We start from the raw sequence: 13,018 nt of genomic DNA on the forward strand, positions 1-13,018 counted from the left end.
TGTACATCATGCTGCGTGCAGTGGTCACATCGCTTAAGTCTCCTTTTGTCTGAAACTGTCCCCATGCCCTTCTCTGCCTTCCTACAGTCAGCCCTTGACGTTTCTGAAGAGCACAGGCCAGTCATTTTGTAAAGTCCTTCAACTCAGAGTTTGATGTTTCCTTGCAATTAGATTTCAAGTTCTGCATTTTTGGCAGAAACACTTAAGTAATACAGTGTCCTTCTCAGTGTGTAACAGTGAGGAGATGAAAGAACGTAGTGGTGGTTTGTCTCAATGCCAGTGAAGATCGCTTTTCTCACTTGGTTAAGGTGGTAGCTGTCCCACTTCACTGTGCATTTACAGTTTTCCCCTTTGCAAACAGAAGTAACACGTAGGGAGATGCCGTATAATACACTGTTTGTCATCAAAGTTCACCCATAGTTTTAGCATCAGTTGATGACTATCAATCCATCATACCTTCCATAGTTATTATATGCATTTTAAGTATGTTACATTTCTCATCATTACTCAAGGTTTATTGATTTTTAGAGAGAGAGAAACATTGATCGGTTGCCTCCTGTTGTGCCCCAACTGGGTATTGAACCCGCAACCTGGGTATGTGTCCTGACTGGAAATCAAACCTACAACCTTTTGATGGAGGGGACAGTGCTCCAACCAACTGAGCCACCTGCCAGGACTAAATATATTACATATTTATAGTCTCCTGTAGGGAACAACTTCCCTATTGATAGGGGCTTAAGACTTGGGAAAATTTAGCTTAAGATAAATAGTCATAAATCTAGCAAGTAATGTGTATGTTAAGTTTTTGTTTCAGTAACTACAGATAAGGTCTATCTTGGCGCCTGGGAGTAAGCAGATGACCTCTTGGAGACGTCTGTACCAGGAAGAAGCAAGTGACTACCCTTCCCCCTTGGAGGCAACTGTTGAATTTCAAAGGCTTTCGCTGACACCTTGTTTGCCCTCCCCCAACCACCTTATAAAAGATCTGGCTGGGAAAGAGAGAGTAAGATGGTTTGTTAGGGTATGAACCCGCCATCTTCTCAGATCGCCGGCCATCTGAATAAAGCGCCTATAAAAGATTCAATCACTGTCATTGCTTACTGGATTTGGTAGTGACAGGCAGCCCGAATGCCGGTGTCTTTTCCGGTTACACTATCTCTGCATTTATTTATTCATTCACATTAGTATGGATTCAAGGAGTTTTGCTTTCTTCAATGGGTTATACTGTCATGTATTTTGATGCTCAAATTGACTCAAATTTAGCTGGTGGGAAACCATTAAGTTGGGTCCAGTCGTCATTAACATGAGTATTTTGCAAACAGTTAATTGGGTAAAGAAAGATACTATCTTGTGTGTTAGGCCTCAGTCTTTCTTTTCTACCAATCGAATGAGTTTCTCCTTGCTTTCCTTCCCAGATTAGATTATCCCCCTCCCCCACCCGGCCCAAGTGGCTCAGCAAGTGCTGAGAGACCACCAGGAGAGACTGGAGACTGACTTAACAATGTAATGCTGGCATCGAAGGACAGATCCGAGTTAGAAGAAAATGAAGGTACTAGAGTGCTAGGGTCACTAGTTACCAATCCTTTCGAGATGAATATATCTTCTTTTACTTTTGTATGGTTTACTGTATCCATTTTATTTTACAATAAGCTTAAAAATTTATTAGGTAATCTGGTTTGAATTTCAGACGTCCTCATTTTCCTGAGTCAAATTCAAGGACTTTCTCTCCAGTGCTGCCTTACCCTCCTGCCAAAGCCTTTTGGTTTGCCCATCACATTGTCTTTAATCTTTTTGGATATAAACAAGCAAGTGTCTCTCTAAAATGTCCCTATAATGCTACCAGGACTATACACAAAGAATTGTGAGTACAGGTGCTTGGGGGGCTTTAGGTGGTTTTTGGGACCTTCTCTTACTTGATGAATCCATGACACTTTATTCTTAGGAGTTTTGGGGTTTAAGCCTTTCATTTGATTTCTCCATGGGAATAATCCTTTTCCTAGTTGGCCTTGTACATTATTTATATGCTCAGAAATTAAGCTTCAAGATAATTTTCTGCCCCGGCTTGTGTAGCTCAGTGGATTGAGCACCAGACTGGGAACCAAAGGGTTGCCTGCTCAATTCCCCGTCAGGGCACGTGCCTGGGCTGCAGGTCAGGTCCTCAGTGGGGGAATACATGAGAGGCAACCACACATTGATGTTTCTCGTCCTCTTTCTCCTTCCCTTCCCCTCTCTCTCTCAAAATAAATAAATAAAATATTTTTAAAGCTATTTTTCTAACTGAATCACATTTTCCTATTTTCCCTTTCTTTTTTACCATTTTCATTGTTTTTTTTTATTTTAAGAGACAGAGAGAAACCTCAATTTGTTGTTCCATTTATTTATGCATTCATCGCTTGATTTCTTGTATGTTCGACCAGGGATTGAACTGTCAACCTTGGCATATCAGGGCAATGTTCTAACAAATTGAGCTACCCAGCCAGGGCATATTTTTCTATTTCCAAGCCAAAAATTTTTTGTCCTACTTTTTTCCTACTTTAGGAGCTTTTCAGGTATTTTCCACAAGGCCTGCAAGTTCTGTAAATTTCCCAAGTAAAATGTTTAAACTATATGATAGAAACTGAAAATTTTGGCTTTGAATTTTTAGTCTAATGTTCTAGAACTCCTCTTACCTATTTAAAATTTTCCATATTTTCTGGTTACACTTACTCCATTTACTAGATTACTCAATTAGTATTTTTTCAAACATGTCTCTATTTTTTTTTTTGTTTTGAGATAGCCTGCATGCTGATGACTTGTTTTTTCCTGCAATTCATTACCACGCCTTGTACTATTCCATGAAGACTTGCAACTTGGAACTTACCCAAAATTTTTGATCTGGTTTTTCCATCTGGATCAAATTCTTTACACGAGAGGCTTTTAAAAAATTTTCTTATGTCTTTGAGCATACTTCACCCAATAAATAGACTTGAGCACATCCTCTAATCCTGACTCTCTCTTGGGATGTCAGCGTTCCACCAGACCCACAACCTGCGGAAGGGGACTTCAACGAGACTGGGCGCTTGCAGTGTACCAGTGCCGAAAGTAAGACAGCTTGGGTTTGAGCCACTGGGGCTTCTACAGTGTTCTGTAAGATTCTTTCCTATAATAATGGAAATGCCTTTCAGAATTTCTTTGGAGTTAACTTGGGTCTTATTTTTAATGAAGCTATGGTGAGATAAGCAACATCTTTATCTGTACAATCAGTGTTTTAAGTCTTGCCCTTTTGCACAGCTGTGACTAACTCACTGGCTCAGTGATATGTGTTCCATGTTCTTAGAGAATTACTGGAAGAGTATCGGGTCTGATGTGATTGCTTTACAAACTCCCAGCTGAGCACAGGAGGAGATATAAGATACTTCAAAGGATGAAATTTTCCTACTCACATTTATTCTTAGTTCAATTCTCTGTTTCTGGAAGTAGTTTGAGTTCACACCTTTCTTTTTCTGCAGCAATGGAATCACTAGTGACTGTGTATACAGAAGTGCTATTCAGATTTTATCATTTGCATTGTACTTGAAGCATTAACCCATTTGGATGCTCAGCTGCATTTGGAATGTTTTCAAAGCTTCCCATAAGAAACAAAAACGTGCATGTGAAACCTTCTCAGAGTCAAGAAGACATAAGCCTGTCCACTTGAAATTGTTGGCAGGTGGTTATTTGAATTATATAAAATGTTAGTAACCTTGGAGGTATAGCAAGCCACTATTTTGCCTATAAATAGCATAATATGAATCAAGTCAATGGGTTTATCTTTTATGTAGCATGTTTTCTTTGATATAAACTTCATTGGGTTCAAAGCCACAAATTGTAACTATAAAAGCCACTGCTATCTCTATGAGGCAATCTGATCTTACAATAGATATCATCATACCCCACTAAGAAGAATCTGTCAAAAGCCATTGATGAAGAGAAAATCTTGAAAGCAGCAAGAGAGAAGCCACGTATCATGTATAAGAGATCCTCAATAAAACTAACTGCTGATTTCTCAGCAGAAACCATGGAGTCCATGAAGCAGTGGGATGATACCCATATATTCAAAGGGCTGGGTGGGGGGAATAGCCCAGAAACACTTGAGAGTGATGGAATCTATATGTAAGAATGGCCTATCATTGGACTTTTGAGTAGTTATATCACCTTTAACTTAACCCCCCCTTCTTGCTACCAGGATCTGTTTAACCTGAAAACATGCCAACAGATATATCCCAAGGAAACATCCAGCATCTTCTGGATATCACCCAAACATTTTTCCTAAGCTACTGCATAAAAAGTTTAGATTTCTGCCAACCTCTAAAAAACCTTAACAACTATTCTAATTTATTGCATAGATATTTATACCTATCATACTTAGTTTATGTCTATGATAAATATTAGGGAAAATACAAGTAAGCAGGGTATATAGCCTGGTGCTCTACCACCAGTTTTGTTTAATCTCCTCTTAAACTTGGTTTTTAGGGTTAATATACAATAGTCAATGAATCTTCTACAGCAGTAGAAGCTATTTTACATGTCTTTGGAATCCTGGTACATTAGATTCCACATTATCCACTCAGCAGTCAGATTTCACTGGTAATCTTAAAAATTAAAAGAAGGAAATATATTTTTAAGATCAGTCTTTTTGAGCCTGAATGAGTGAAACATTTAAGGTACCACAATAAAAAATACAGGAGTGCCAAAGGCAGCTGGTTGCAAGCCAAAAATGGGTTCAGTTACAGACAATGAATTTGAGATAGGCAGAACACCACATTAGAGGGATTGCAAGCAGCATGTGAAGATGAATAAGTAAGTCAAGGCCGGAGATGTAGCCAGTGGTTGAGTGTTGAAAGTAGATATGCTCTAAGAAAGAACAGTGAAACGAGAGCAGTAAATGGCCAGTGGTTGGCCACATTTAGGAAGCAAGTAGAAGAGTCAGTGAGGGACAAAGAAGAAGCAACCTGAAAGACGGGAGGTCAGTGTCGAAGGCAGTCAGAGGAAAGGCTAATAATTCACATGAAGGTAGGCCTATAGGCAGCCATTAGAGAAAGAGATCAAGGTGAGTGAAAAACTGTCATTATAACTCTTGACAATGATATGCTAAAAGGCATTCCAACATTTTTGAATAAATGTTTTGCTCATTTGTATGAGGCTAATCACATTCCCATCTTTGAAACTGACACTCTTTGCCATCCAATTAGGTTACCACTGTGAACAAAGGCAATAAAAATCCTTATGAGTGAGGTAACAAAGTGTATCACACTGTAAACAACTGAATGAAATCCTAAGAGAAATTCAGGTCTTGAATCTTCAAACTGATGCATTCATCCAACAAACGGTTTTGGAGGGTCTACTGGGCCAGGCATTGGCCTAGGTAGTAGGCACACTGTGGTGAGTCGCACTTGACTTCTGCCCTCTTGAAGCTTTATATTCCACCACTTACATACTGCCCACAGAACGGGGACAGCCAGGTTATATATAATTCTACACTGGAGTTTAGGGACCAAGCATGTAAATTATAAAGGCAACTTTCATAAAACAAACATAAATCCATTTATTATTTCAACAATTATGTCACTTTCTCATACAGGATCTTTTTAAATACAAAGTGAGTAGGCACTTTTGAAGTTTTAGTCTCAGATACAGGATGGGTCAAAAGGAAGTTTACAGTTGTATGTGGAACAGTTTATTCTTGTATTATGATTAATTATTGTATTATTTCCCATATTAACAACTATAAACCTCTTTTTACTCCTTCATGTATGTCTTAAATATAGTTTTCTCATTCTGATCTGAGTTGACCTAGGGAAATATATTAGTTAATAGGCTGGATTATAAAAGAAATACAAAGAAAAGAGAAGAATGAATCCCTGCGGGGTCCTGAGATACCAGGAGGGTGACAAAGTCTAGGCACATTGGAATGGTTGAGATGTATACATGGAATTATCCCCTGTAAACAGGAGTTATGGACAAGCAGTATATAGGCTCAGACTCATGCAAAATTAATGACCTTAGGATTCATGCTGACGTCTGTACCATTTGAAAGTAAATCGTTGTCTCAACACATGGTTTTCTGTAAATAAGATTAACCTTCTACCAGGTTCAAGTTGCAAGCTTGCAAGTGGACCATGTTTCAAAAGTTTGGGTAACTCTGTTGTTTGGCACTAGAACACAATTTGAAGAAGCAATGTAGTGTTAAATTTCTAAGTAGGGTAAAAGTTGAGGGAATTCACATTGGTTGCTCTGGTCCTTTATATGAATTTTCATTTAATTCCTCCTACACTCTATCACTCCATTTTTAACAGGAGGAAACAGAGGCCCAGAAAATAAAAGTGATTTGCCCAGTTGTCACAGGTGGGCACAAGTAACCAGGTTCTTAGTGATCGGGACAAAGAATTGAATTGGACACCCAGAGTTTATAGCAGAGAACATGGGAGCAGGCCAACTCCAAGCAGAGATTGACCTCATGGGCTGGAGGGACTCTATTCTTACAGGGCAGATCCTTCCTGGCTAGTTTTGGTGGGCTTTTACTGAGCATGTGCAAGTAGTTGTAGTACTTTAAAGCTACTGCACATGTGGTCTCCCATGATTTTCCCTGATTGACCACCAGGGAAGAGGGTCCCACAATGCCACCGAATTGACCCCCATCTCTCCTGGGGTCCCCCTGTACTAGGTTCCCCTTTCCCTTCGCCAGAGAATTATAGCTCTCCATGTTAGAGACTGGTGAAAAGGAAAGGAGTTATTTATTCAAGTTATACAGACTAAGGGTAATGACTTAATGTCTTCATCAAAATCCCAAAGTCCCTTAAAACACCCACAAACACACACAGTCCTTCCTTCCCCCCTTTGCCCAGTCTTGGGTACCGTATCTCAGGAAAAGAAATAGAAGTCCGTGGCTCAGGCAGCCCCCTGTTCTTCCCAGTAATCCGTCAGCTGGTAGGCCTCCCTCTGTTCCCGGCACCATCAGCTGTGTTGCCGGGATCTCCAGCTAAAGCAGTGTGGTGATTCTCTGCTGAAGCCGCATGGTGATTCTCTGCTGAAACTGCATGGTGATTCTTCTCATGGCTGTGGGGGGATCCCCACTCTGCCAAAAGGGATTGGTTTCCCGAACTGCCACAGCCGCATGGTCCTCTCTTCAATGGCTGCCGAGTCTGGGTTTAAATCCCCATGCCAGTCTTCCTCTGCAGCCCCATTTCCGACTCCTCCCACAATCAGCTACACTTGCCAGCACTCCCATATCCTTCCAGCTTTACCAGGCTGCCATCTTGAGTCTGGGCAGGGGTGGCCCTATGTCGTGGAGCCAATCATCTCCAAGTTCTCACCCAGACGCTGTAACTAGGGGGAGTTGCCTCCCAGTTACATCTTGGGGGAAGTTCCTTCCATTCCCCTGGCTCAGAGCAGGGTCACAGCTACTTAACATATCTATGCAACCAGTTAAAGGTTATAGATGTGTTAAATGACCACACCAGAGGTTAGCTGCAAAGTTGTTGCTATGCAAAACAGCTCTGAATGGCCCTGCTTCCATGTCCCTTACCCCAACTCACAGCCGTGGTGGAGGGTGAGGACATCCTATATATCTTTCTAATATTTCCTGGATACCTTGAGTTCTGGACCCCATTACAAGTCCTTCTTTTGGGGGCCCCCTGGCTGCACCCTCCTACACAGTGTCAGCTAGTAAGTAGCAGAACAGAGGCTGAACTACCATTTTTCTCAGTGATCAAGACAAAACATGAGTCCAGTGAGGGCCACCTACTAGAGACTCACCAGGGCTGGGTGCATCACCCAGCTGGAGAATTCAATTGAAAACCCCCACATAGTTATTCAAATGAAGGTTCCTGGGCTCCACCTACTCAATCAGATTCTGAAGGCGGTACTCCAGGAATCTCCTGGTAATTCTTATGAATGCTAATGTTTGAGAACCAGGGAAGGAGTTAGGAAAAAGCCACCAGATGTGGTCAGCTTACACAGTTTTGATTGCCTAATAACCATCCTAAGAAGAAAAGGATGAGGATGATTAATTGCAAGTTATCCCTAATGGGTATAATCAAAGGTGCCCTGTTTACTATATGCCCCTTGCTGGCACTGACAGTTATTTTCAGTAGATGTTCTCTGGGGTCCACTATTAAGGTCTGTTTTTCTTTTTTTCCCCCAGCTTTCTCCCTTCCAATTCTGAACAGACTCTCTCCAGCAGTTAAACAGAGATTGTTGTCCCATAATTCCTTTAAGCATTTCAGGTGTGGGGTCAGGAGTGTGGCAGGAATTCTTGATTCTCTAGCCACTGGGATATTTGTCCTAGACTTCAGGTAACTCCAGGATAATTTCCCTAGAATCAACTAGATAAAATGCATGTTTCCATTCAAAGCCTCTTTGGATGTGAAGAGCTTAATGATAAAGGCCATAGATACCACAGGGTATATACTATCGTAATATTGTCACAGCTGCAGCAGGAAGATATAGTGAGTCCAGGTTATGATTTATTGTTGTTTTGTGATAACTCAGAGTTCAGATTGATGGTGCAGGAAGGGTTCCATCATGTGTGCATGTGTGTGGGGGGGGCGGGTCTAGACCTCTGCTTTTTCCCTCGCATCCCCAGCCCCACCCCCACCCCACACCCATCAAGTTCCTCTCTGCTTTCCTTCTGTCTAGGGATTCGGTATTACACACAGAGTTGATGGCTGACTTAGCCCCAGTGACTCAGACTCCAAGGAAACCTCCAAAAAACCCTACAGATCGGGGGCAAGGACCCTAAGGTTAATGATTTGGCATTTTCCAAAGTCTGAAGTTCTCCGTGTTTTTCCAGTGCTGCCTGAGGGCCCTCATGCACAGCACACCCTGGCCCGGCCAGCAGCTGCAGTCAGTATGTCCCTGGTCTCTGACTGGGCCCCAGTCCTCGAGGGAAAGTCAGACTCCCTGGGGGTGGTCAGGCCCAGGCTCCTCCTGGTCATTTCTGCTTCCCCTTCTGCCGATTCTTCCTTCCAGAGATGGTCTGCTGACCCAAATTATAGGGACGCTGCCTGTAACTATGTGGTCTGGAAGTAAGAGGAGGCTGGTAAAGGATAATTAAAAATAATAATAATACAGTGCAGTGAAAAAAGGGGCCTTAAAGGTATTTTCATTTAATACACTTAGTGCTAAAACTGAAAAAAAGAAAGAAAGGTCTTTTATAAGGCTACGCATGAACCAATAGACTTCCAAAATAGCTCAAGTATTGTTTGAACAACAGATACATTTTCCCTAAAAGAATCTTCTTTGACTGCAAGGAGCAAATTGGAACCCACAAATACTTTCAGCACTGAAGGTTTTTATCCACATGGAAGAAAATGGTTACTCCCTCCGGGGATTGAGAGGGGAGGGATAACTTAGCAGCGGCACCATTTATATTTAGAGTGTGCATTTACCCCACAGGCGCACCAGAGGACGGAGGTCATCCAAGGATGTGCTCGATATAGAAGTCACTCTATTGCCAAGGTCTGGTGCTCACTCTCAGTCTCTGGGAATGAGAAGGGATGAGTCACTTCGTGTCGCTTTGGATTTGACACATTGTGACATGGGCTATTCCAGATCTTGTTTGTTGTTTGATTACAGTTTACATACACAATAATAACATTTGTAGCTAACATTTATTAACCTCATATAAACACTGCCCTAGAATGTTCACTCGATTGCTTGCTTCATGCCTGCAATAACCGTGTGGTGCTGGGACTATTATTTTCTTCATGTCATACTGAGATGGAGCACAGAGGTACCCAGGTCTCACGGATGGTGCTCTGGTCATCAGCTGTTGCCTAATGAGTTATTCCAAAGCTTAAGGGCTTCAAACAACAATAATTATTGTTACCTCTCATGGCTCCAGGTGTTGGGCTCGGCTGGGCAGTTCTCACTGAGTGACTCTCACTCGGGGTCTCCCCTACAGTTTCAGCCAGATAATGACTATGGCTGAAGTCCTCTGGAATGTTTCCTCACCCACACAGCTGTTGACTGGGGCCTCAGGTAGCACTGTCACCCAGAACCCCACATTTGACCTCTCCACTTGGCCCGGACTCCTAACAGACACCCAGGCCTAGATGGGCCAGAATAACACACTGCCTCTGTCCAGGTCATGGAGGAGACTCATGTACAGGCTATGGTTAGGACTCTAGATCGTATTCTAAGAGCAACTGGAAGCCATCAGCAAGCTTCAAGCAAGAAAAGATGTGTTTATGACGAGGAGGAAAGAGCCCGAGCACCAAAGTGATGGTTCTTCAGGATCTCCACTGTGTCTGTTGTCATCAAGTGGAATCACCCTAAGTGCGTGGAGGCACTCTAAGTGTGTAAGGTGCCAGAGGTTCACTGGCTTCCCCAGAAATCCTTGCTCGGCCAGTAGACTCCTGGGTCTGCAGCCAAGTGCTATAAAAAACCCTGCAGGAGGTGGATTTCTCACATCCTCTCCGCTTTCTAATTAATCATTTAGATGAGAAACTGAACCTACTCAGGTTAAAATATATATATATATATATATGAACTCCAGGTCAGGATCACAATTCTGTCCCAAACATATGACTTTTTCCCCTCCCGGTTGGGGCATTGGGGTGTATTTAAAAAAACAAATTATTTTCATTCAGTCACTGTTTCCTAGCAACCACCAAAAAGTATGTTTTTCTGATGCCTGGGAGCACCAGCCAGAGCAGAAGCTCAAGCGTGCCTCCAGAAGCAGGGAAGAACAAAAGCCCTGGAACCAGCCTCCGGTCGGCGAGAGATTCTGAAAGGGAAATTTGTTAAATGCCGATCACCTAACAGAACGCAGCCTGAGAGATCTGTATCGTTGATGTCGGGGTGCAGAGGGGGTGCCTGAAGGGAGGGTGCAGATATTCCCCAGGGCGTGATATTCCTGTAGAATATGGGGGCTCTGTCTTCTGGGAGGTTGGTTTTAATGAAACAGCTAACTCCTGAGACGCCTGACATCTTTCCAGTAGCTCTTCTGTGTGTGTTTCCAGCCAGAGTCTGGTTTTTGCTAAAGCTCTATAGACAGAAAAGAAGGGTGAATTCATATTTACACTGAATAGAGTCTCTATAAATGGCCCTCTTTCAACCATGTGTAGCTACTCAATGCATGTCAGTTACTGAACTCGAACAGCTGGAAGAGACCTCTCCAAGCACTCAATGCTTCTTTCACAGGGGAGAAAACACAAAAACACAGAGAGGAGAGTTCACTTACCCACGGGGACACAGCTAGCTGGTAGTCCCAGGGTCCCTGGACCTCTAGCTTAGTGCTGTGGGGGTGGGAGATGCTCATATTTTAAAGGTTTAAAACTTTGCATATTATGCCACAGTGAATAGTATGAGAGAGGGAAGGGGGGTCTAAGCAGAAGCTGTGGCACCAATAAGGAGATGCAAATCTTGTAATTTGTAAGTCAGAAATTCAAAGGGCTGACGCAGAATGGCAAAACAAAGTGGGTTAAAACAACTACTAAGTCTTTTGCTTTTTAAAAAGGCATAGAAACTAAGCAAGCACCCCACTTCCTACACCCCACCATGCACACACCACCACCAGTCAAGGAATTGAAGTAGGACAAATGTTCTACCAACAAAGGTTTTTTTTTCAACTTATTGAATTAGAAGAATGATAAATATATGCTATCCTTCGTGGAGTTGTGCAATGTTAGGGCAAAAGGTGTTCTTGGTGATATTAACCAGGCTCATCGTTTTTTTAGACAACACCTGAGGCTGAGGTGCGTGAGAGCCAAGAGGCTGACCACGGCCCCACCAGCCACTGGTGCAGCAGACACTACATCGCAGTGTCTGGCCATCCCAGGGTCAGTGCTTTTCTCTCTCTAGGCCATGAGGCCACCTCTCTGGCTTGCAGTGCCCATTCCGAATTTATTCCCCTGTAGAGAGCATGTTACTGTTTTAACGGTTAATCCATTCCAAGGGAATGCTCCTACTTTCTTTCCCCCTTTTCACATCCCATCCAAGGCAGATAGATGTAGCAGCAGCAAGAATGGTCTAAAATAATTAAATTGGTCTGGGGAAGAATCCATTTAAATCAGTGGCATTCTGCTTCCTTTTCGCTTATTGTTGGAGAGTTGAATCCAATGAAGCTACTTTTTAAAAAAAAAGTTTCTAAAGTTGTTTCCAATCATTTTTAAAGTAGTGACCTAAAACGTATGCATAATTTCCAAAATACCAAATGTAATTTAACGAATATCCATACACCTATAATCTCAAAGTCAACTAATACTAACATTTTTCTTATATTTGTGTATTAGTCAGGGTTCTCCAGAGAAACAGAACCAAAAGGATGTGTGTATATACATAGGGATGTAGTTTGAGAAATTGGCTCACCTTGTTACTGTAGATAGTTAACTAATTATTAATAAGAAAGAAGAGCAAAGGAAGATGACATTGAGCTTAATAAACTGGGGAGCATGAGCCTGTTTGCTTCACCAGGAAGCTACAGCCTCACACTAGCACTCACACACGCACTTGGGGATCCCAGCATTGCTCCACCAAGAGGATTACCACTCCTCCTTTCCCCGCTCCAGTATCGAATTGTTGGGGGTGGGGAGGGCAGGGCAGAAGGAAGAGCTTGACCAAAGAGGCCTGTCAGTCTAACTAGGGTGTGGGCCTATCGAAAGCCCATGATCTCTTTCTCTCTCTCTCTCTCTCTTTCTCTCTCTCTCCTGTGACATGCACAAGCCCTGTGCAGTCAAATATTCTCTCTCACCCAGGAGGAACAACAAGTGATCATGCAGGCCTAGCAGCTTCTGGGGCCCACAGCAGACTGAGTAGGCTCCGAAAGATTAAGCTTTAATATGAAACAGAAACTCTAGACACTGCCTTTTGTTTGGGCCTTGCTGATGATGCAGTTGCACTTTTTCCATGACGGAACAGAAGGATATGGAAAATGGGAAACCTGGGGGCAGATTTCCACCCAGATGAATTTTGCCACATCCCACTCTTTCATGCGTGGGTCCTCGCAAGGCTCTTCTCCTGATCCTGCGGAAGAGCCTGACTTCCACTGACAACAACA

This window comes from Phyllostomus discolor, chromosome 4 (assembly GCF_004126475.2).
Source record: "Phyllostomus discolor isolate MPI-MPIP mPhyDis1 chromosome 4, mPhyDis1.pri.v3, whole genome shotgun sequence".
Taxonomy (NCBI): domain Eukaryota; kingdom Metazoa; phylum Chordata; class Mammalia; order Chiroptera; family Phyllostomidae; genus Phyllostomus; species Phyllostomus discolor.